Genomic DNA, 26,733 nt, shown 5'->3' on the forward strand with positions numbered 1-26,733 from the left:
GTCCATCCTCCATCATAGGGAATCCATCTACAAATACTCTTATGGTGGGTCTCTCTTGTGCTCTCCAGGGTTCCCATGGATCTTCCCCTGCTTTGTTTTGGCACAACTGATCCCGTGGGGACAATTCTAGTCAGTACCTGGCGCTCACGGGGTTCTCCTCCATAACTCAAAGTGTCAGCCAGGAAGGTGGGCACTTTGGTACATTTGGCCACAACATTGAGACCCTGTGCCATTAGGATCCAGTGCACAATGCGGTTTTGGCTGATCATACTGTCCAGCGAAAAGTTGAAATGGGGATATGCTCCATCGGAATGCTTAGGGGCTTCAGGCCAATAACATTGGGAAAAATGGTATACCACTCAGACCATGGCTAGCAAGTGCTTCTCACATGTACACAAGCCCTGTTGTACTGGTGAAAGAGTCCAGGAGAAGTCCAGCTGCCAGTGTGACATCCATGTCTGCAACTTCCAAGGAAAAGCGAAGTTCTGGCAGTGACGGGGCCTGCACTAGAGCCTGTTTTAATTCAGCAACAGAGTCAGTGTGTTGTTCAATCCATTCCCACATGGCACTCTTTTTAAGCAGGTTGAAGAGTGGGGCAGCATTAGCGAAGAAACCATCGATGTGGTTCAGAATCCCACTAAACCCAGAAAGAAATGCAATGAGTTCAAATCCCTGGGTAGGGGCAAAAAGGGTGATGGCTTGATGCATTTTCCTTTTGACCCATCCCCCTATAACCTACCTAATCTACACATTGGGCAATTTAGCATGGCCAATTTACCCAGCCTGTACATCTTTGGACTGCGGGAGGAAACCCACACAGACACAGGGAGAATGTGCAAACTCCACACAGACAGTTGCCTGAGGGTGGAATTGAACCCAGGCCCCTGGCACTGTGAGGCAGCAGTGCTAACCACTGAGCCACTGTGCTGCCCGTGGAGTTGGGGAAGACAGAATGGATGGCGGGGCTCAGGCACATTAACTTTGATTTTACCTCCTTGATGTGGTCGAGCCCATGGAGAACTCTGTGTTGGTGGGTGCTGTCAGAAACACATGGCAGAGTCAGCTGTGGGCTCAAGAGGGTGATCTATTTTGTTGTCTCCACCGATTACACCACTGCCAATGGGGTTGTGTAAGTACAAAAACAGAAGTTCCTGGAAAAGCTCAACAGGTCTGGCAGCATCTATGAAGGAAAAATCAGAGTTAACATATTAGGTCCGGTGACCCTTCCTTGGTTCACCGGACCCGAAACATTAAGCCTTTCCAGTAACTTCTGTTTTTGTTCCAGATTCACAGCATCCGCAGTTCTTTCGGGTTGTATAAGTAATCGGATTATTGTTCTAGCCGACCTGACAGGTTGGGGTCAATGGGTACATTAGGCCAGGGTAAGATCCTGGAGGTGTCAAAGGATCTCCTCACTATGGAAAGGGAGGTGAGGGTCCCCAACCTTCGCTGCTCTTGGCATATCTGTGGGCTTGTTCTTACATTTCTTCCCAGCCTACATGATAATCACTGTCCCCATCAGATTCTATTGTCCCAATTGTGCATATCATTTCCTCTTGCACAGAAAGTTGGGATTTTAATGTTTCAACCTTGCGCTGGTGTTTCGATTAGTCCATAGTGTGACTCTGTTTTCATTGCCTGCCTGGTGCAGGACTCTGAATGCAGAGTGCAGGTTTTTGCATGTCTCAGTCTGATCATCCACAGATTTCTGGGCTGTGTCCCGATCAATGACCACATGCTGTGCCTCCTGGTATGCCCTGTCACACTGAGTCTGCAATCATCCCAATGCACCACGTTCACCTGGTTCCTCCACTCCTGTTTTACTGCATTAACTCCTACTTTCTCCAGTTACTGCTTCACTTCCTCTAGCTCCTTACTCAGTTTCACCTTGGTCACTTGGCCACAGTATGCCATTCGAGAAAACAGATCACATGTAGGTTTATATGAATTTCTAGAATGTGATAGATGCAGTTGTCAATTGACAATTTTGAGATAAGCTTGTTAGGTATGTTATTAATTATGGTATGAAAGGGTATGAATTGAAAGTGGGTAAACGGATTTGGGGTACAGATCATCAGTGACCTGATCGAATGGCTGGAATAGGTTTACAAGGCTGAATGGTCTACTCCTCTTGCTGTTACTGCCTTTCTGCCTATGGTCGCTGCCTGCCCCTTCCCAGCTACTTCACTCCTAGTAACATCCTGAGTGGCAACCCACTGGAATGTCTGCTTCAGACAACCTTCTTCCTGAATGTTGCAGAGTGTGTACACCACTGTCCAAGGCTGGACATCCATATGCACTTCTCCTGTATTGTATGTGTTTACCTTCAAACAGGCATACTGAATGGTACATGTACACCTTTTGTACACACTCTACACCATTCCTGAGTGGGATATGTAGACTTTTGTATGTCCATGTACTGTCCTCCTGTATGGTAGATGCCTATCTTTGCAGGTACATGAACTCTCCTTTTCAATGGTATGCATGTAACTTGCTGTATATATGAAAATTTCCAGCGGTACATGTATATTTCTCTTGGATGTAATGTTATTTTGATGTGATGTGTTTCAAAGATTCTTTCTATCTCCATATTGGCTGAGATATTATAGAGATTTGTTACATTGGGCAGAAACGTCAATAGTCACAGCAATAGATTTACAGTAATTAGCAGAAATATTACAGAAGTACTGGAGAGACATTTTTTGTCACCCAGAGGATGGTGTGAGTCTGGAACTCACTTTCTGAAAGGATGTAGAAGCAGAAACACTCACTGTATTTGGAAAACACTTTGATTTGCACTTGAAGAGCTCTAGCTGACAGGACTATAGCCCAGGAGCTAGAAAATGAGATCAAAACAAAAGAATTGAGATTGGAACAAAATAAATGAATTATCTGCACAAATACATGCTACCATGTATGATCTTATAGCCATTATGGGGACTTGGTTACAAGGAGATCAAAACTGGGAATTGAATATTCAACAATATTTGACTTTCAATAGTACAGGCAGGAAGGAAGAGGAGATGGGGTAGCATTGTTTATATAGGATGGAATAGGTATGACATCAAGAAATAATCTTGGAACAGAAGATGTAGAATCCATATAGGGAGAAGGTAAGAAATAAAAAGGGAAACAGGATACTAGTTTAACTAGTCTACAGGTGCTCCAATAGCTGCTATATAGTGGGGCAGAGAATAAATCAGGAAAAAGTGCTGGCATGTAACAAAGGCATGTTTCATTAATCATGGGTGACGTTAATCTTCATGTCGGTTGAGATAGTCGGATTGAATGAGGTAAAAGAAGCAAGATTTCATACAGTGTATTCAAGACAGTTTTCTAAAATAATATGTTGTGGATCCAACCAAAGAGCAGGCTAAGGGGTTACTTTTTCACACAGAGGATAGTGCATGTATGGAATGAGCTGCCAGGGGAGGTGGTGGAGGCTGGTACAATTACAACATTTAAAAGGCATCTGGATGGGTACATGAATAGGAAGGGTTTAGAGGGATACGGGCCAAATGCTGGCAAGTGGGACAAGATTTATTTAGGATTTCTGGTTGGAATGGTCAAGTTGAAACTGAAGGGTCTGTTTTCATGATGTACATCTTTATGACTCTATGTGTAATGAGACACAGGATGGCACAGTTGCTCAGTGGTTAGCGCTGCTGCCTCACAGTGACAGGAACCCACGTTCAATTCCACCCTTGGGTGACTGTCTGTGTGGAGTCTGCACATTCTCTCTGTGTCTGCTGCCTCTGGGTGCTCTGCATGTCGGAAACAGTGACCATGACCTGGTATAATTTAGAAGTTAGTTTGAGAACGAGGAGCTTCAATCAGAAACAACTGTCTTAAGATTAAATACGGGAAGCTTAAATTAGGGCAATTATGAAGGAATAAAGGCAGAGATGGCTGGAATGCACTGGGAAAGAAGTTTAGCAGCAGGATAGTTGAGAAACAGTTTCAGATGTTTTAGAAAATAGTTTGTGGCTCACAGCAGATATATTCCAGTCAGGAAAAAGATCCTAGGAAGGGGATAAACCAACCATTAACAAGGGAAGTTAAGGTTGGAATCAAATTGAAAGAAAAAAACCATAGAATACGGCAAAGATTAGTGGTAAGCCAGAGGATTAGGAAAGTTGTAAATAAAAACAAAAGATGACAAAAAAGAGGAAACAATAAACTTTAAGGGTGAACTTGAAAGCAAATATCAAGACTACAGTGAGAGCTTTTTTGAATGTATAAAAAGGAAGAGGGAACCCAAAGGGAACATTGCCCCTTAAAGAATGAAGTTTGGGAAATAAAAATGGGGAACCAGAAAAGGATAGAAGAGTGAAATAAGTACTTTGCATCAGTCTTCACGGTAGAAAATACGAATTGCATTCCAAAATTACTAAATAATTAAGGAGCAAAAGGAGGAGAGGAAATAACTATCATGGGAGGAAATGTTACGGAAACTACTGGGTAGGAAGTTCAAAGAGTCCTTTGGATCTGATGGAATGCGTCCTAGCATATAAAAGGAAGTAGATACAGAGATAACAGATGCACTGGTAATAGTCGTCCAAGAATCCTTATGTTCAGAAGAAAAATATGATTGGAAAACTGCAATGTAACATCTTTATTTAAAACAGGAAGGAGACAAAAGAAGTTGCTATTGGCTGGTTAGGATAACAACTGTTGTTACAGTCTGTTATAAAGAATGTAATAGCAGAGGGTTTAGAAATACATACTACGATCAAGCAGAGTCAGCTTGGATTTATGAAGGGGAAAGCATGTAAATTTACCAGAATTCTTTGAGGAGGTAACATGTCGAATGGAAGCAGTGAATCTAAAATAAAACAAGTACTGGGGATGCTGGAGGTCGGAAACAAAAACAGAAATTGCTGGAGAAACGGAGCAGAAACTCATTTGACGCTGCTAGAGTTTCTCCAGCAATTTCTGTTTTTGTTGTGAATGTAATACATTTGGATTTTCACAAGAGGTTTGATAAGGTACTGCATATTATGCTACTTAGTAAGCTGAGAGCCCATGAGTTGGACATAATATATGAGCATAGATGGAGGATTGGCTAACTAATAGGAGACAGAGGGGATAAGGAGGGCTTTTTCATGATGGCAACCGTAACTAGTGGGATCAGTGCTGGGGCCATAATTATTTACAATATATACTGATGACTTGGCTGAGCAAAGTCAATGTACTATTGCCAGTCTGTGGATGACACAAAAATAGAACGAAGGCAATTGGTGAGGATGATACAAAGAGTCGTCCGAGGGATAAGGACAGATTAAAGGAATGGGCAAAACATGGCAGATGGAATATGATGTGGGAAAATGTAAGGTTACGTACTTTGGTAGGAAGAAGAGTAGAGCTGATTGTTGTTTAAATGGAGAAAGACTGCAGAAAACTACAGAACAGAGTCCTCACTCTTGAATCACAAAAGATTAGTGCCCAACTTTCGTGGGTAATAAGAAAGATGAATGGCCTTTATTTCAAAGGGAATGGAACATAAATATAGGGAGGTTTTGCTAAGATATTCTGGCATTGAGGGCAGTCCAGAGAAGGCTCTGATACCAGATATGGAAGGATTGTCTAATGAGGAAAGGTTGGCCTATATTCATTTGAATTTAGAAGAATGTGAAATGGCTTTATTGAAACATACAGATTCTTACGGAACTTGACAAATAGATGCAGAATCCAGAACGGGAGGGCATAATCACAGAATTAGAGTTAAGTCAGAGATGGCGAGGAATTTATACCCTTTCAGGGTAGTGAATCTGTGGAATTCTTCCCCACAAAGGGCTATGAGAAGCTGGTCATTTAGTATATTGAAGGCTGAGATAGACAGATTTGTAAGCAGTAAAGAAACCACAGACTATGTGAGAAAAGCGGGAAAGTGGTGTTGCAGATTATCAGATCAGCCATAATCTCATTGAATGAAGGAGCAGACTCAATGGGCTGAATGGCCTATTTCTGCTGCTACATCCCATGGTCTTATAGACAGGATTCCTTTGTTTAGGCTAGTACATGACAGATTAAATGGCCTCCTACTGTGCTTTAAATGTTTTAATGTTTCTACATCCTAAATGCATGATATATCAAAATATAAATCATAGCCTGACCAAATAATTACTTCATTAAATACTTAGCCCTTTCTTCCGACTTCCTTTTGAACGCTTTATTTCCCCAAAAAATATACGTAATTATTATTAAATAATTTCTTAGTGTGCAGAGCAAAACATTTCAAATTGCAAATTGCAGGAAATGCAGTAAAATTCAACTTGTCCCCATACAGCATGTTCTACTGTGACATACCTAAATATAGTTGCAATGCTCTCAATATTGGTATATGTATTCCATGTCAGCATACAGAGCTGTTTGCCTATGTAAATGAGAAATCAAAAGCTCCCTGGTAACAGTTTGCTAATACTTTCAATCAGGGAAAAAATGACTGTCCTACCTATGAATGCTGTTAAATGGTGGTCAAACTTTATGTAAATATCTGGTCAGTGATTGGATGATCAGTGAATACTTGTTTTGCTGAAATATCCTACCAGGCATCCACTCTCATAATAATACAAATTTTCTCACAAAAGTGAAGCATCATCGACTGTAGACATTACAGATGCTTCATACACTAGTGGAGGGCTCAGTGTTTTCCCATTGCATTAGGATACATTTTCTAGTTAAGTAGATAATCATGCCTCAGCTACTGAACACTAAAATAGAATACAGTCCATATCACGTTACCAGTGAACCTGCTAGCTGGCTGAGGAATGGTTTGATCTGGCTGAGGCTCTTGTCAAAGCAATTTGGCATTTCAAATGGCGTAGTAATTACTTTAACTTTATATTGGTCTAATTCTGTTCCTCATAAACATAGCAAAGCATCTAGATGTATATAAATTACCACCATACATGGCCATTAAAGAACGAACAGTTGGAAAACATGCATGCTCATAAAGCTATCACTAGAAATAAATGACACCAGCAAATGCTCAAATCATTTTTTACTTTTTAAAAAACAAACTTCAGTTTTTCATCTGTGGTTGTTTTTAAGTTTATCTCCTGATGAGACAAGAATCACTCCAGCATTTCCCTGTTCTGGTCCAGAATGATTCATCCTTTCAGTTCCTTCAGAAACAATTTAAGAAAACTAAAACATTGTGCTGAGACTAATAACCCTGCTCTCATAAATCACCTTGAAACACTTGCAAAAAAAATGCTTCTCCAAAAGGGATCATTGACAACCTTTCAGAACAGCAATTTCAAAAATCCAAAGGGAGAATAGAGTCTATATTGGGGATATTATCAGGCCAGTAAAAAAATGATAGATTTTAAGTTAAAATGAAGATTGTATAGAACTGGGCAGCATAAGAAAAATAAAAATGAGTCAGCAGAATTCTGTAATTATCAATTGCAGTTGCTTTTCTTCAAACTTTGGACCATATAGTGTTGACGATCATTGCATTTTGCATTTCAGTCAAGGGAAATTGAGCTTTTAAATGTCTGATTATATTCTCATAGAGAACTCCTGAGCATCGGCAATAAATACAAAGCTGAAGCAAAATCTAAGTCTCAAAGCATTTGTCTAAATTACAATGATTTCACAGCTGAACTGCATTTCACAGCACGCATTAAAGTGAAGCTGAAGCTGCTTTGCATCAATGCAGAACTGTAGAATAACTGAGCCTGTTGTACAAACTACTGACATATATCCACAACAAGACAATATTATCTATCTAGCATGCATAACCATTCTACAATGCTTTCTCCCTCTCCAATAAGCCATGACTGATGCAGGCACTTATGATTTATATTTTGTTCCAAATGAAGTGTCTCTGCTTATTTTCCACTTCTTTTTACCACACAGCATCGATAATGAGCATTCTCTGATCCTACGAAGTACTTTTGCTATAATATGAATGGAAAACTGTTGCCCTCATAGTTAGATGAATAACAAAAGATGTATTGCAATGATTCAAGCAGAAGATTAATGAAAACTGCAACAAACATGGTTATTACTGTGTGGAGTAATTGCATCAGATAGCTGTGATGCCAGACCTATGGCAGAACATTACAAACTAAGGCTGTGATTTTAAGCATAGATTAGATGGCATCTCTGTTTTGAATAATATTGATTTATTTATTGTCAGGGTGGATATGCTGAGAATTCATCAGTTCCACAATAAAACTAAATGATGTTTCTGCTTTCATGTCCCGTCCGCATGTATGCAACAGTTCCTGCATGAGCAGCTTTGTTGCTGGTGGCTTGCAGCTAAACTGTCCCTTTTTTCCTGGGCCCTGCTGGTTCCCCAGTTATGTGAAACCACTGCTTTATTGCCAGCTCTGATAACAACAGCATCAGGGCCAAATAAAACCAGATGTTCCATGAGTCCATGGGGTGCTCGTTGTGGAGTGACAGAGAGAGTAAGAGAAAATAACGCACATTGGGGAAGGGGCGGGGGGAGAACAAGAGGAGGATGGAGAGGATACACAAACTTGGGGACAGAGAGGGAGAGAGAGCTCATGTCAGACTATTGTTACAATCCCAGAGGACACAGATTACTTAAAAAAAGGATAAATTTCCCAGTGACTGATGAATGTTACCAAAGGATAAGATTTCACAGTTTAAGACCTTTACTGTAACAAACAAATTAAAATCAACATAAATCAAACATACTTAAGAAGCAACTAATTCATTAAACCAAAGAAAAGTGTATTTTGCATTAATTAATTTGCATTAACAAGAGACACCTCGTAACTCCTTCTTGTAGTGCTCAGCTAAGAGATATCTAGCAATACAAGAACAAGTCTAAATTAACTACTGGCTCTCGAGAAGACAGATTACTCACCACCTTATTAGGTCAAAATTTCCTGTGCCCTTCAAAAATGATGCCAACATCAGTCTCAGAGATAGTAGGAACTGCAGATGCTGGAGAATCTGAGATAACAAGGTGTAGAGCTGGATGAACACAGCAGGCCAAGCAGCATCAGAGGAGCAGGAAGGCTGACGTTTCGGGCCTAGACCCTTCTTCAGAAAAATTTTCTAACATGAGTCTTCCAGCTTTGACATTCATTAGCAAGGCACCTCTCAACAACTCCTTGTCCCTTAAATCTCCAAAGATCTTGTACATGTAATCCCTTTCCTTTTGAATCAACTCTCATAAGCATTTTGTGCACTTGTTGATACAAAACTATCCTGTCTGCCCCATAATAGCAGTAGCTGCACATTTCTCCATCTCTGTCTCTCGGTCTCTCTCTTTCTCTCTCTACTTTTCCCTCTCTACGTTTCGCCCTTGGCCTGTATTTGGCATTCCTCTGCTGAGGCTTTGATGTTGAGGCTTTGAATTTACATTGTGTCCTTCCTGGCAACTTACCTGCCTTACCACAACCCCCACCCACTAAACCTTAGGGTCAGTCAGGATTTCTCATTATAGGGGATTACTAGCAATGCCAACAGTAATTCCTGGTGCTGCTGTAGGGTCTACAGAGCTGTTAGAATATCAGATTGACTGGCGACTTTCCAAGATGGAACCTACTTCTGAGAAAGGGGCAGAACCCTTCCTTAAATCAATGGACACTGTTCCCAGCATCAAATCGATGTTGCACAGCTGATAGGACTATGTCTGGGCTTCCCCTCAACTTTTAGCAGGGGTTGCAGACCACAGCAACCCCCCTACCTCCCATATGTAAGGACACCCATTCTACCTCTGCAAGTGACTGTATACTGCAGTGCGAAATGTTTGAGTTACTTTCCCCACAACAAGCAGATGACTTGGGCCTGAATCATTTCTTTATTCATTCACAGAATGTGGGCATCGCTGGCCAGACCAGCATTCATTGCCCATCCCTAATTGCCCAGAGGGCAGTTAAGAGTCAACCACATTGTTGTGGGTCTGGAGTCACATGTAGGCCAGACCGGGACAGGATGGCAGTTTCCTTCCCTTAAGGACATAAGTGAACCAGATGGGTTTTTCTGACAATTGACAACCAAGTCAAGGTCATCATTAGACTGTTAATTCTTCTTTATTGAATTCAAATTCAACAGGGAGGCGATGGCCTAGTGGTATTATCACTGGACTGTTAATCCAGAGACCCAGATAATGTTCTGGGTACCTGGGTTTGAATCCCACCATGGCAGATGGCAGAATTTGAATTCAATAAATGTCTGGAATTAAGAGTCTAATGATGACCATTGTGAAAAACTGCCTTCCTTACCTGGTCTGGCCTACATGTGATTCCAGACCCACAAAAATGTGGTTGATTCTTAACTGCTCTCTAGGCAATGAATGATTAAAGGGGAAAAAAATTCACCATCTGGTGGGATTCAAACCCAGGTCCTCAGAACATTACCTGGGTCTCTGGATTAACACTCCAGTGATAATATCACAAGGCCATTGCCTCCCTCCCTGGATCAGAGGTGTTTTATTATGACTTCGCCAATCTGTTTGCAGAATGATTTATTTCTCCATTTTAAAGAAGACAATTTAAAAGTGCAGCATTTGTAACACAATGGCTGTAAACTGTGAAAGGTGTGTGTGTGAGTCCTGCAGTTTTGATGACATCTGAACTTTTATTTCTCTGACACTGGGCCACAATGGTGGGGTTGGAGAATCTTTATATCTTTATAACATGCTGTGTAAAGAGTCAGAGATTCCACAACAAAACATTAGCTCGAAGTTATTTACATGAATGATTTTTTTTGTATTTATTTGCTGTTTCTCATTGTAATTGAAATAAATTTTATTTAAATCCGACTTAAATATAAATCTTTACATTCTTTTCTGACCTTTTGTTGATTTCCACACTACTTATCTCAATGTAGAACACAAAAATCAAATATTTCATTTGGAGTGTGACACTCAACAAAATAATTATTCATTATTCACAAGAAGAGAAAACCTTCCATTAAAGAGATACTTGGTGCTATAAAGCTTGAAGGACAAAACTCTGTATGTATAGACACACCAAGGAGACACGCCTCCTGGAACTAACACAGCCATTAGAGGGATTAATCCAACAACTTTGGCATCATTCTGCATCATACACTAACCATTGAATGTAACCAACTCCCTCAGTGAAAGGCTCAATTCAGGTGAATGCAATATCATTCGCAAAGAATAAGAACATCTTCTGATCAAATGTCACATGATCAACCTCTGGGAATACTTTAGGCCAGAGCTGGAAAACCCAATCTCATTTCTCTCGTACCTGTATCAACTTCCCTGCGCTAACCTCTCATGTTCACATCTCTATTGGGAGTTCAACAGGATGATCACACAGTGTCGTCATTAAATCCCACAACCTGGTCATTTGGGGCCCTATGGTTCTTTCAGAGTGCCTTCTGAAAATTATTTCTCATCAGGCATCTTTCCCCATGCAGTCACCGGTATTTTCAATCTTCGAACTAGTTGTCATCAGCCTGATCCAAACATGGACAAAAGAGCTGATGTCCTGAAATGAGATGAGAGGGACTGACTTAACATAAAAGTACCACTTGACTGAGTGTAGCATCCAACAGCCCTAGCAATGCCGAAGTCAATTGAAATCTGGGGGATAATTTTCCGCCACCTGGAGTCATTATCAAGCACAAAGCATGATATTTGAGCCTTTTGGAGATCAGGCATCTCATCTACAGGACGTCACTGCAGGAGTTCCTCAGGGTAGTGTCCGAGGTCTAACAATCTTTAGCTGCTTCATCAAGGACCTTCCCTCCATCGTAAGATCAGAAGCAGGGGATGTTCTCTGATGATCGTACAATGTTCAGCACCATTAATGATTCCTCAAATACTGAGTCAGTCTGTGGCCGTGTGCAGCAAAATCTGGATAAAGCATCCAAGCTTAAGATAATAGGTACCAAATAAATACTTACATTGCACAAGTGTCAGGCAATGACCACCTCCAACAAAACAGAATCTAACCATCTCCCCTTGACATTTAATGGCATTACAGTCACCGAATCCCTCACCATCACTTCACCAGCCATGATTATATTGAATGATGGAGCAGAGCAAGCTCGCTGGTCCAATTTTTCCTAATCTCAAATGTTTTCTATTAATATCCTGAGGCTTACCATTGACCAGAAACTTCATTGGACCAATAATGTAAATAGTGTGGCTACAAGGGCAGGTCAGATCCTGGGAATTCTGTCATGACTAATTCATCACCTGACACTCCAAAGACTGTCTACCAACTACAAGTCTCAAGTCAGGAATGATTGATTTCATTGTCATATGTTACCAAAATATAGTGAAAAGCTTTGTTTACGAGCGGTACAGGCAGATCACAGCAAACAAAGAATGTACAGACTTAGAGGCGAACAGGTTACATTGCAGGTTACATTATTTGAGACTAGTGTCCATTCAACAGTCTGATAACAACAAGAAAGAAGCTGATACTGAACCTACTCGTTCATGCGTTCAGGCTTCTGTATCTTCTGCCCGCTAGAAAAGCTTGTAGGAAGTCATTACCGGGGTGGGATGGGTCTTTGATGATGTTGGCCACCTTTCTGCGGCGGCGAGCCATGTACATAGAGTCCGTGGATGGAAGGTTGGCTTCCATGATTGTCTGGGGTGTGCACACCACTTTCTGTAGTTTCTTACAGAAGCAGAGCAGTCGCCATACCAGACCGTTACGCACCCGGACAGTATGCTTTCAATGGTGCATCTGTAGAAGGGACCTTATGGACATGCCAAATTTCCTGAGCCGCCTGAGGAAGAAGAGGCATTGCTGTGCCTTCTTGACCAGCGCATCTACATAGGAAATCCAGGACAGGTCGTCGGTTATCGTCACTCCAAGGAACTTGATGCTCTTCACTCTCTCAACCTCATTTCCTCTGACATAGATGGGGGTATGTTCTCCTCTTTTCGTTCTGAAGTCAATGATCAGTTCTTTAGTTTTACTGATGATGTGATGGAATACTCCCCACTTGCGTGGATGAGTGCAGCTCCTACAACATTCAAGAAGCTTAATACCATCCAAGTCAAAGCAGGCTGCTTGCTGTTTTGCCTAAAGGCTTTGACCTCTCTCAACATCCTGGGCTTAGATTTGATATGTACAGTTTGTATGCTGAATTTCTGGTTGCATATCAGAGCGTGGGCAGAGAACGCTACATATCCCAGGATGCATCAGTACAGTTCAGTCCATTCTATTGAGGAATATTTTTAATTTAGCTTGCAAAGCGTTTTTGAAAACAAAACTAGAGAAACGCTAAAGAACAAACTATAAAAAGTTCCTTTTTGGAAAACTGTGAAAAAAAGAGGAAGAGAAAGGCACCTGAAAGCACACCTGTTACTGACCTCACCATATGTTCTAACAAATTCTAAAAGTCAAGGAGGTGGAGACAGAAGGGAAGGAAAACTTTTCTTTCTCATGTGACATTATTTAGATACTTGCACCTAAACACTAGCTTCATACCAGAGTTAACTAATTAACTTTACAGTAATGTTTTGGCTCATTAGGGGAAGTTCAGCAGCTGGTGGTTAACAACTGTGATCAGACATTCTAACTGCTGATACCCATCGGAGGAAGAAATGCAGAAGCAGAAAATAAAAGACAAACAAATGGAAAATATGATTTTCTTTCCAATACGATTACAATTGAAGGCCTTTTAAGGCAAACAGGTGGAAGTGGAAGTGGAGAAGTAAATTGGTTAAAAGTGAAGGCCTAACGAGTCACTTGACATCTACCAGCAGAGAGCAAGGGATGTTGGGAATGAATTGAATTTTTAAAATGAGATGATCAACAGTGGATCAAAGGGAAGTGGAGGAGGTAGGGATGGAGTGGGCAGTGCTGAAGAAAATAGGTAGGGATAGTAATGGAATTGACGGTGTGATAAAATGTGTAGTGGGAAGGCAAAGTAGCAGGGGCTGGAAAAAAATGGAATAGCTTATCAATTACAGTCAATTGATTTGTTAATATGAAACTGTTGTTGGTATTTCAATAGTTTAATTGATGTCAGTATGCAGAAAATTAGAATAACTTCTTTGGATTTATGGCTCAACTTCCCATCCTGGTCCCAATATTAATCAATATAGGAAATCACACACTCTCTCTCTCTGTCTCTCTTCAGGTGTTGTCCCTTTCTCCTTTAATCTGCTATCATCACTCTCTCCAAAATAAAAATGCTTGACTCCACCATCCTTGCAAACTATTCTCCCATCTCCAACCTCCCATCTCGAACCTGGATGTTGCCAGGGTTGGAGGGTTTGAGCTATGGGGAGAGGCTGAATAGGCCGGGGCTATTTTCCCTTCCGCATCAGAGGCTGAGGGGTGACCTTATAGAAGTTTATAAAATCATGAGGGGCATAGATAGGGTAAATAGTCAAGGTCTTTTCCCCAGGATAGGGGAGTCCAAAACTAGAGGGCAGAGGCTTAGGGTGAGAAGGGAAAGATTTAAATGGGACCTAAGGGGCAGCTTCTTTATGCAGAGGGTGGTGTGTGTATGGAATGAGCTGCCAGAGGAAGTGGTGGAGGCTGGTAAAGTTACAACATTTAAAAGGCATCTGGATGGGTACATGAATAGGAAGAGTTCAGAGGAATGTGGGCCGAATGCTGGCAAATAGGACTAGATTAATTTAGGATTACTGGTCGGCATGGACGAGTTGAACTAAACAGTCTGTTTCCATGCTGTACATCTCTATGACTCTGACTCCCCGTAGTGCTTGAGCATGTTGACACCTTGCAAATTCATTTCCATTTTTTCACTAGAACTCCTGCCTGACTTTCTCCAATCACAATGTAGAAATACTTCTCATTACAATTCCAAACAACATCATCTGTGACAGTGATGAAGCTAAACTCTCCCACCTCATCCTTCACAATCTGAGTGCAGCTTTTGATATTGGTTGATTCCACCATCTTTGTCCAATGTCCTTCACTGTCAATCAGCCGTGTGGGACTGCTCTTACCTGGTTTAATTCTTATCCGTCTAATAGTAGCCAGAAAATCACTTACAATGGCTTCTCTGCCTGCACTATTACCTTTTGTATCCTTCTCCCCCATATATTTCTCTGTGCCCATTGGTGACAAAGCTGAAAGTGCTGTGTTAGATTTCACAAGCACACTGCCAATACACCGTTGTACAGTTGAAGGCCACACCTTCAGTTGCCCAGTCCCCAAGCTCTGCAATAGTCTCCCTGCACCTCTTCATCTCACTTTCTTTCTTAAAGGCACACCTCTTAACCTGCATCTCAGACCAAGCATTTGTTAATCTGATCTAATACCTTTTCATGTGGCTCAGTATCATTCTTTCTTATGTGTTTGTATAAAACACTTCAGAACATTTTATTATTTGAAAATCACTGAATAAGTGTAAGTTACTGTTGTAGTAAACAAACATTTCTAAGATGTAACTAAGTGAATAGTCAATAATGGTATCCAAATCCTATCACACATTTTGTTACGAGTGCTGAAGTTGTATGGCAATATATCATGGACATAAATCAATGTTTATTTTAAACAAAAAAATTCAAGTCCACAGATACTGCCAGACTGCTGAGTTTCTCCAGCACTTTCTGTGTTTTCTGTTAATTTCAGATCTCCAGCATTCACAGTACTTTACCTCAATTTTTATTTTCATTTCCATTACCTACTGATATACTGCACTTTACATAATGCCAGAGATACCTGCACTGAGTTTCCCAAGCATTAATATAACAAAATAACTGATGCCCTGCTAAGTGGACTCATTGCTTTTACCGCTGCCAGAATTCTTGCACTGTGTATTTTGAAGGTATGTGCATTACAAAGTATATAATAATACTTTTGATAGGCAATAATTGTCACATAACAGGTGCCTGGATGTGTTTTAAGTATATAAAACCTCAAGGTATTCATGGAAACCTGGCTATCCATTCACCACTCTACTTCATCTTCTGAGCACCTGGCAACTACCTATCACCCTACAGAGATTTAATCTCTTCCTGCATCATGTTTAAGACTGTCCAAAGTTATGATCATTTTACCTGTACAATTAGAAACTAAGACATGGAAATATACCCTTGTAGTTACTGATTGTCATAGGTTCGAGGTTATACTAACCCTTCTTCTGGCTGAGACTTGACTAATCTGTACCCAGAATTCAAAACTGCTTGTCAACACAGCTTCTCTGTTTATCCAGTCAGATCAGAAGTCAGGCAATTAAAAAAACAATGGAACATAAATTACTGTAACATCTCCTCTGAGATCTGCTTGATAGTTGGATATTTTAATTGCATTTCTAACTGCTTCAGAGCACTACCAAGACAACTTACTCAACGAATTTACTCCTCAATTACCAACATTTCTATCATGCATATTTTTTGATTTGACTTTAGAGAATATTTTAATGTTGAATCCAGCCAGCATTCTTTCGGCCTGTGCTATGGAAATAAATGATGGGGAATCAATTCTGGTGCTGTTTACATTTCCAGGGGCTAGTTGGCACATCCAGTTATTGCTGCCTGGATTCATCAATTATATACTGATGACAACCCTACCTGGCTTTTTAAACAGAGCAACAGATGTCCTCATGGTGAGTTAAGAGGGAAACGTAAAGTTATAGCAGCAATACTTTGAATATGGAATGTGAATGTGTCCCAATCTGTGTTCCAACTATAAACTTGTGGTTTAAAAGATCAATTCAGCTGTTTGTTATCCAACAGGCTAAACAAAGACATTCCACTCTGTTCAAGCATCCTCCCATGTTAAGCTATGGAAGATGAGAGACTCCCAGAACAGTATGTCAGATTTCTAATAATTATTTCTAATAATCTATCAGTACTGTAGGAAACACCGTTGACTTTGAAGGTTGAAATCTGCTTCTGGAGTCCCTAAAACATTCTTCGAATATAACGGTTCTGATTGTGATCTTTGGACATTAGATTTTAGAAGAGTGAAGGATGGTATAAGATCCTGAATGGTCTTGACAAGGTGGAAGTGGAAAGGATGTTTCCTTTTTTGGGTGAGTCCAGAATTAGGGGTCACTGTTTAAAAATTAAGGGCAATACTTTCAGGACAGAGATGAGCAGAAGTTCTTTCTTTCGGAGGGTCTGCATCTTTGGAACACTCTGCCTCAGAAAGGAGAGGAGGTTGGGTCTTTAGATATTTTTAACGCAGAATCAGATAAATTCCTGTTAGACAAAGGAATCAACAGTTAAGAGAGGCAGCTGGGAATGTGGACTGTGAAACTCAAATAGGTCAACCATGGAATGGCGGGACAGGCTTGTGAAGCCTAATGGCCTATTTCTGCTCCAAATTCTTATGTCAGTTTGTGTTGTACGCCCATTGCAAGTGAAAAAAATACCTGAGTAAAGTTATTGTTCAGAAAGAAGGTTCCAAAAAGATTCAAAAAGAGCATTTTCCACTGAAGCATCAATGTGGCTATGTTATAGGACTAATAACCCAAAGACCTGGGATAATGATCCAAGGACATGAATTCAAATCCCAACATAGGACCCAGGAAATTTAAATTCAATACATTAAATAAATCAGGAATAAAATGGTGTATAAGCAAAATACTAATAGTAATGCTGGCCATGAAATAACTGAATTCTCATTTTTAAAAAATCTGGTTCACTCATGTTCTAAGAAAAAGAAATTGGACATATACGGAAATTGCTGGAGAAACTCAGCAGATCTGGCAGCATCTGTGGAAAAGAAGCAGAGTCAATGTCCACTGACCCCTCATCAGAACTCCTGATGCCCAGGTCTTTTTCCTCAGCAATATGGTTGTTTCTTAATTTTCCTTTGGAATGGCCTAGCCATAAGACCATAAGATGTTGGAGCAGAAGTAGGCTATTCATCCCATCAAGTCTACTCCGCCTCTCAACGACATTGTGGCTGATCTTATAATAGTCAACTCCATTTTCCTGCCTTTTCCCATATTCCCTCATTCCTTGAATAATCAAAAATCTATCCATCTCAGCCTTGAATATACTGAATAACCCAGGCTTTACAGCAGTCCGTGGTAATGAATTCCACAAACTACCAGCCTCTGAGAAAATAAACTCTTCCTCACTCCTGACTTAAATGGGCAACCCCTGCTTCTGAGATTATAGCCTCTGGCCCTAGACTCTCTCATGAAGGGAAAGAAACTATCGTCAAGACAACAGCCTACTGCTACCTTCTCAAGGGCAAAGGAGATGGGCAGTAAATGTTACATCCATGAATGAGCAGAAGAAATATTTTTCTTCTGAATTTTTTACACAGATCAATATGAATTGTAACTCATTTTGGATCAAGCCTGATCCACACATGGAGCTTTTGCTCCTAACGAACATGCATGAACCAGGCTTTAAAATTCTGAAAGTGGCCTTTCTCCCGCTGTCGGCGTTCTGGCTGTCCAAGTTCCATGTGCCCTCCTAGTTGAAAAATGCTCCTTTTACCTCACTGACATTTCTAGATCAGTAAGCTTCACACAATCAGGAAGGAGAGATCACACCCAAACTGAGACACAACCTCAGTGAGTATTAGACTAGGGGAGGATGAGCAAACAGATCTTAGCACTATGGAACAGGGAGCCATTCAAAAGGGTGGAGAAAAGAGAAATGTAGTTGTAATCAGGGATCATAGAGCCAGGGGAATAGACACTGTTCTCTGTGGCCAGGATTGAGAGTCCCAAAGGCTGTGTTGCCCAGTTTCAGGATATCTCATCTGGGCTGCAGAGAAACTTGGAGTGGAAGGGAGAAGATCTGGTTATCGTGGTCCAGGTAGGTACCAACACTATAGCTAGGAAGAGGAAAGATGTTCTGCTGGGAGAACATGAGCAGCTGGGGGTGAAAGTAAAGAGCAGAACCAAAAAAAGGTAATAATCTCTGGATTACTACCTGAGGTAATTGGCACTGGGTCAACAAGATTGAAGAGGTAAAAATGTGGCTTAAAGATAGTTGAGGGAGAAACAGGAAGAAGGGAGCTGTGCCAATGGGATAGGCTCCAACTGAATCTCACAACTAGGGCTGAGGATAGCGATTTAAGCTAAATAGTTTTTGGGGGTGGGGAGAGGTGTAGGTTCAGTTGCATGGAAAATTATGGAAAAAGGTTGGGACGGTTCAGCAGAGGTTAATAAGGTTTCCAGAACAAGTAATAGGACACAGAGTATGGAAAGGGTTAGGAATCTAACTTCAGATGCAGCTGATATGGGAATTGACTATGAGAAAGGGGCAGTCAACACAGGACTAATGGTGTTGTACTTAAATGTATGCGGTATACAAGAAAGATGAATGAGTTGCAGTGCAGATTGAAATTGGCAGGTACAATGTTGTGGTTATCACAAAGAAGTGGCTGCAAGGGGATCAGGGCTGGGAACTAAATATCCCAGGATACACATCCTATTGAAAGGCAGATGGACAGAGGGTGCCGGGTTGCCTTGTTAGTAAGAAACAAAATAAAATCAATAGCATGAAATGATACAGAGTGAGAAGACAGAGAATCTGCGTGGGTAAAGTTGAGAAATCACACAAGTTAAAAAACACTGATGGGAGTTGTATATCAGCCTCCTAGCAGTCGTCAGGAATGTGGGGAAGAAAATAAATAGGAGATGGAAAACACTTGTAGAAACGGCATTATTACAATAATCATGGGGGACTTCAATGTGCAGGTGGACTGGGAAAATCAGGTTGGCAGCAGACCTCAAGAAAAGAATTTGTGGAATTTCTAAGAGATGGGGTTTATGGAGCAGCTTATGGTACAGCCCACTAGGGAAAAGGCAACACCATATGGAGCTGTAGGAACACAGCAGGCCAGGCATTTTCAGAGGAGCAGGAAAGCTGATGTTTCGGGTCAGGACCCTTCTTCAGAAATTCTTGATTTTGTGATGTGTAATGAAGCAGACTTGATTGGGGAGCTTAAGGTGAAGGAACCCAAAAGGGGTAAGTGACCATAATATGATAGAATTCACCCAGCAGTTTGAGTGGGAGAAGCTGGAATCAGATGTAATGGTATTACAATTGAATAAAGGTAACTACAAAGACACGAGGGAGGAGCTTGTCAGAGTTGATTGGAAGGGGAGTCTAGCTGGAAAGATGGTGGAGCAGCAATGGCAGGAGTTTCTGGGGTAATTCGGGATGCACAGCAGAAATTCATCCCAAGGAAGAAGAGACATACTAAGGGAAGAATCAGGCCAACATTCTTGATGAGGGAAGACAGAGATAGCAGGAAAGCTAAAGTAAAACCATACAATTTGGTGAAGATGAGTGGGAAGCCAGAGAATTGGGAACCCTTTAAAAACCAGCAGAGAGTAACAAAAAAAAGCAATAAGGCTGTGGGGGAGAAGATCAAATTTGAGGGTAAGCAAGCTAGTATAACACAAGATTGCAAGAAAATTTTTTTGGATTAATAGAAGTTAAGAAAGAGGCAAGTGTAGACATTGGACGACTGGAAAAAGAAGCTGGGGACGTAGTAATGGAGATCAAAGAAGTGGCTGAGGATCTGAATAGGTGTTTTGCATCAGTTTCCACAATGGAAGACACTAGCAGCAAGCCAGAGCTTCAGGAATGGCAGGGAACAGAGGTGAGTGTAGTGGCCATCACTAAGGAGAAGTTGCTAGGGAACTGAAAGGTCTGAAGGTGGATAAATCACCCGGACCAGATGGACTACAACTCAGAGTTCTGTCAGAGATAGCTGAGGAGATTGTAGAAGCATTAGTGGTGATGGGGCAGCATAGTGGCACAATGGTTAGCCTTGCTGCCTCACAGCACCAGTGACCCACATTTGATTCCAGCCTCACGTGACTGTCTGTGTAGAGTTTGCACATTCTCCCCATGTTTGTGTGGGTTTCCTCCAGGTGCTCTGGTTTCCTCCCGCAGTCCAAAGATGTGCGTGTTAGGTGGATTGGCCGTGCTAAATTGCCCCATAGTGCCTAGGGTGGGAAATGCGGGGATAGGGTAGGAGGGGTGGGTGTGGATGGAATGCTCTTCGGAGGGTCGGTGTGGACTTGATGGGCCAAATGAACTTCTTCCTCATTTTAGGGATTTTATGGTCTTTCAAGAATCTCTGGAGGCAGAGAGGATCCCTGATGACTGGCAAATCCTAATATAACACTCCTGTTAAGAAGGGAGGGAGGCAGAAAGCACGAAACTACAGGTCAGTTAGCTTGACCTTGGTTGTTGGTAAGATTTTAGAGTCCATTACGAAGGATGAGATTGCAGAGCACGTGCAAGTCAATGATAAAATAAGGCTGAGTCAGCATGACTTTGTCAAGGGGAGGTCACGTCTGACAAATCCATTAGAATTCTTTGAGGAGGTAAGGAATGAGTTAGACAAAGGATAGCCATTGAAAGTGATGAATTTAGATTTCCAGAAGGCCTTTTAACAAGGTGCTGCACAGGACGCTGCTAAAAATAAGAATCCATGGTCTTAGGGGCAAGCTGCTAGCATGGATTGAGGATTGCCTGACGGCCAGAAGTCAGAGAGTAGTGATAAAAGGGGTCTTTTTCAGGATGGCAGCTGGTGACTAGTGGAGATCCACAGGTGTCAATGTTGGGACCAGATCTATTCACGTTATACATTAACAAACTGGACAAAGGAGCTGACGGCATTGTTGCTCAGTTTGCAGATGTCAGAAGGGTAGGTGGAGGGATAAGCAGTGATGAGGAGGTGGGGAGGCTGCAGAAAGATTTAGATTGGCTCCGAGAGTTGGCAAAGAAGTGGCAGATGGAATACAATGTGGGAAAGTGTGAGGTTATGCAATTTGGTAGGAAGAGTAAAAGCATAGACTATTTAAGGTCATTCACAATGAATGAACCTCTTGGAGATCATAGTGGTTAACTTGCACAGCTCCAACAAATGGGCTCTGCAGTAGTTCAATACAATGCTAGGAGCACAGTAGAAGTCAAAACAAGGTTTCACTTGTGAGAATAGATTTCTAACTAGGAGTGTCTTTATTTGTTAAGGATGCTGACTTTGCGGGTCATTTATTGCCTATTCTTAACTGACCTAGAGAAGGTGATGGTGAGCTGCCTTCGTGAACTGCCACAGTCCATGAGGTGAGTCTGTACACCTATATTGCTGTTAGGGTAGAGGCATTGACAAGATGCTTGTAAGTCTTTTTTTCTCCTTTTTGCTTTTCTTGTCTATTCATCGCACCAAATATTGGTGCAGAATCCCACCCATTTTCAACAATGAAAAAGCTGGAATGTTATCAAAAGTTTGAAAACCAGTATTAACAATTCGGGCGGAATTTCCAGGGTGGAAATGTCAATTGTTCTTATGGTGCTTACTCACTTGACACTTTTTAAAAGCTCTTTCACAAGATGTGGGCTTTACTAGCCTAGACCAACATTTATTGCCCATCCCTAACTGCCCTGAGAGCAGTTAAGAGTCAATCATTTTGCTGTGGGGTGGAGGTACATGTTGGCCATACCAGGTAAAGTTGGCAGGTTTCCTTCCCTGAAGGATGTAAGTAAACCAGATGGGTTGTTATGACAACTGACAATGGTTAAATGGTCACCATTAGGCTCCCTTTTTATTACAGATTTTTTATTGAATTCAAATTCCACCATCCGCTATGGTGGGATTCGAAACCACATTCCCAGAACATTGACCTGGGGGACTGGATTGCTAGTCCGATATCTGGCTACAGATGATAAGTATTTTAGCATTTGCCTCAATAAAGATGATGTTGCTAGTAATTGAGTAACTTAGTTCCCATCCACAAAGAAGTGTTTTTACTTGAGCAGTGACAGGCTGTGAGGGGAAATGTGCCAAAGGCTCCAACTGATGTATTTTTCACCCTTAACACAACACAAATCAACGTGGCCCATACATATGGAAAATGGAAATGTGGCCTTGTTATCTCAGCAAATATTCAATGTTAATGTACTGTGGTCAAGGTCAAAGTGCACCCCCAAGTTCCCAGCTGAAGGAACTTAGCATTCAATACAGTTTATTCACTGTATGAAACAGTTACTTTTAAAATCGTGATCATTGAGTTGATAAAATTGGCATTATTAAGTCCTTGATGACATATTCTTTCGTTAGTTACACATTTTATTATTTGATCTTGTTTATATAAAATTCTCCAAAGTTCATGCATATGCTCACCATGCAAATTAAACAGACTGGATTAAAATTAGTTAATCCATAGTACAATGAGAACACAGGGACTTGACTCAATTCATACACAGGTACAGCTAAAGATGTGACGAGTGCAGTGGTGCAACAAAGAAAAAAGTCATGTGATTATTGTTGCATGAGGCAGCTAAACAAAATCAGTACTGCTGCCACCATGTTGTATGTAGAGCTAAACTGAATTTGCACTTCACGTGTAGTAGGCTTGTGACCATCGTTCTCTTTAAATATGTGGACCATCAGAGCCTGTTTGGTCAAGTGTGGTCGAGGAAAACCACTTACTGATCTATCTAGAAGACAAAGTTGTTTTGAACAAAATATTGTTTGTTGCATGTTAACAACTAGTTACAAGTTAGAAATTACATTGATATGATAGACATTGTTACAGAGACTATGAGGAGCTCCCGGATGTGAACTTTTTCTCCTCTTAGCTACTCAGCTCACCAGTCCATCATCGTAGTGTGTGGTGCTTAAGGCATTCCTCCCAGTGAACATTTTCAGGCCCTTATACAACAATTAGCAGCAGGGACTTGCAGAATTGGCAATCCTTACAATTTTTAAAATCGATGATGGAATGAACTTAATAATGTAAACTGTCTAACTAACTTAATAATGTCTATTGAAGGAGAACAAAAGATCTATATTATGGCCTAAAATGTGATCAAACAAGATTGGTTTGTGCAGTATAATGTGAAGAGATATCATTATGAGCTGGCGAAGCATATCACCAAGAGACCGTGAAGAAAGGATGGATTACTCTTTACCAGTGAGAGATTTGCTTACAGAGAGCAGTATTATGTGTAATATTTCAAAATAAAAGAGTTTGCATGATCATACTGGAGTAAGACAGCAGTTATTCACAGGGAAGGGGAAACTAGTACCAGTCACAAACAGTCAGCAGAAAAGAATAGTCATCTTTCCAATGTGCAGGATACACATGGAGCTTCAAGTCAGTTTGGACCACATCTGAACTACCTTGTGTAGCAGATACTGCTGAAAGCATAACTTTACTTCTGTTTCAACTTTTGACATCTCGCTGAGCCTGAAGTCATCTCTTTCTCAGGAGCTATGATGTGGAATGAAGATCCATTTCAACTGAAATATTTGACAGCACTATGTGTTTAAGATGCAACTGCAGAAAGAAACAGAGATAATGCTTGCTTAGAAGTGACATGCTGCATTAGGCTGGTGTCTTTGGGCTCGGTTTGCATGAAATATGCTGATACCTTCCAGCGTTAATGCGAACATCACACGCATTATAAGCATTATCACAATGAGGCATAGGTCCCGGGAGGGGAGCACTTAAACAGAGATGTGTGCTGTTTTCTTGCCTTCCGCTCTCTCTTTGACAGTGTGCAGAAACTGAGGCCATTAGTGAGAAGTCTAACACCCGCACTTGCTGAGTAAGATGCATAAAAATCTAACTCTCCACATTAAATTTCTTTTCTATTATTTTAATGTCATGTACAAGCCACCCCTGCATCTCCCCACTTTTTATGCAGCTGCTGGCAAAACACAATATAAATTTGCTGAATGATTAAGAGTCTGTCACCAGAATGCTAATGGGCTGCTGTGAACAAGAGACCATAGGAAGCTCTCGCAGTTAGGAAGAGACAAGCGGTTATATTGCTGAAGGGGCACCAGTCTTCACTCAACATAGAGCAAAGGTGGGGAAGCAGGCCTCCATGAACTACCACACTATCATTCCATATCAAACCCTAGCTATCGATCTGAGCTAACCAACTCCCACATGTCTATGGGAAGCCTGTTAAAAAAATACTCATTGTCTGCTGTCTGCAGTGGCACAATGGGTGGCCCATGTGAGAACTGAGCCTGCTAAAGTAACCCAGCAGTGGGTGAGGAGTCTGCAATGGATGAGGCACAACAGGCAAACCCTGATATGTTTGGTTGTGAATGGCAGTTTCTGATGGACCTGACAATGGACGGGGTTGGTTGGGGGTGATAGTGAGCTGGTGTGGGAGCCACCTACCTTGGTCTTGTTGCAGGCACCATCACCATGACCTCTGCAATGCCATCATTCAACTCTAGCCTGGATCGATCAGCAGGCTGCAGACCTCAGGTGGGCATTGTAATAGCAGCAGCTTCCATCTCCCGGCTAGGAATACCATTCCACAGAGCTGCTGGCCTCTGAATGGTCACCCCCTCCCTCCCCACCAAGCTCTGGGCCCCTTGATTCCATAGGGAACCCCAATCTCTGCCAAGTCGAGTGCCTGAGTGGTAGAGCTTTGCAGATAGAGGCGATGTAGGAAAGGGCTCTCTCGCCAGTCCTCCAGTTGGCAGCAGAGACTCTATGCCAACTCCGTAAGATTCTGCCAGCTTAGATCAGCAAATTATCTGAATGAAAAGCTGGTGGCATTGTAGTGGTGATCGCTAAATGGTAAAGTTGCACTGAGTTGTTCTGACAAGAGCTGGCAGAAACACAGTGGGCTGAATGGACTCTTCATGGTCTAAACTGCCACAGTTCTACTTGTTTATGCCTGTATCCAACAGTGTTGGGACAATGGAGCTCCCCACTTCACGGCAAAGAGTGCTTCCATACAGCTGACAATCCTTCAAAATACATCGAATGACGGAATATTTATTTTGCTACAATGAGAAAATGGAGAGAATGACAGCCATCTGTTTGCTCAAAATGTGCAACATTTGCCTTTGAACTGTTTTTGGAGATGTTCTATTTGCATAAGCTAACACTGCACTCACAATGGAGAGCTTCCTCCTAAAGTACTTTTGCAATAACCAGTGCCAGTTTATACAGACAGGCTGTTTACCGCCAACCAAGCCCTTTCTCTTTAAAATCCACATTAAAACAAACACGTATGCATATCTGGCACAGGTTTTCTTTATAACTAATTTCTGTTTCCAAAGTTCATAATTCAATCACATGGGCTGTAGCTTTTGTCCTAGTGTGAAGATAATCCCCTCAGAATAAGTGCCATTTAATGCGGGAGATGTCTGTAACAATGTCAAATGGAATGGGATACTGGCCAATTGCAAGGTTCATGGAAGGACTGAGCAATGAAACTCTGTGTCCTTGCTGAAGTGACTTGTTCTTAAATCTCTCTGCCCACCCACGTCGATCCTTGTCGTCTGAACCAATCTTCCCTTTGATCACCTGTTCTGGGGGGGCTGGATTTTGTCAGTCTGTTTTAGACGCTGACATTCAATCAAATGGGGGCCCCACCTCCCACAGACATTTCGTTAAATTGGCCAGAGGGCAGACTCTTAACAAATAGGAGTAGGCCTTTTAGTTCTTTGAGCCTGCTCCGCCATTCGCTATGATTGTGACTGATCATACACGGGCGATCACAAGCACCATCCAATTATCAAACTGGCTGTGGAGGATTAAAGGTCTTCCAACACTGAATGACCATTATCTTCCTATTTCAGGTCAAGGAGAGGTCAAGGTCCATTTTAGCACGGTAACTTTAAAATATTGCCCCCCACCGCTCTCCCTCCCTCCCACCCCTCCACCCCCCAGCCGAAGCTCTGTCCGCGTTCAGGCTGGGAGGAGAGTACGGAAATAAAACTCTGTTTGGAGCACTGGCTGCCCCACCTCTCTCCCTACAATCTCACCTCTCCCCTAATACCCCCATTTTTCCACCTGCCATCCCTCCCTCACCTCAATCACGCCCATCTCTCCCCTGCCACTCCATCTCTACCCCATGCCACC

The sequence above is a fragment of the Rhincodon typus genome, chromosome 9, assembly GCF_021869965.1.
Source record: "Rhincodon typus isolate 14 chromosome 9, sRhiTyp1.1, whole genome shotgun sequence".
Classification (NCBI taxonomy): Eukaryota; Metazoa; Chordata; class Chondrichthyes; order Orectolobiformes; family Rhincodontidae; genus Rhincodon; species Rhincodon typus.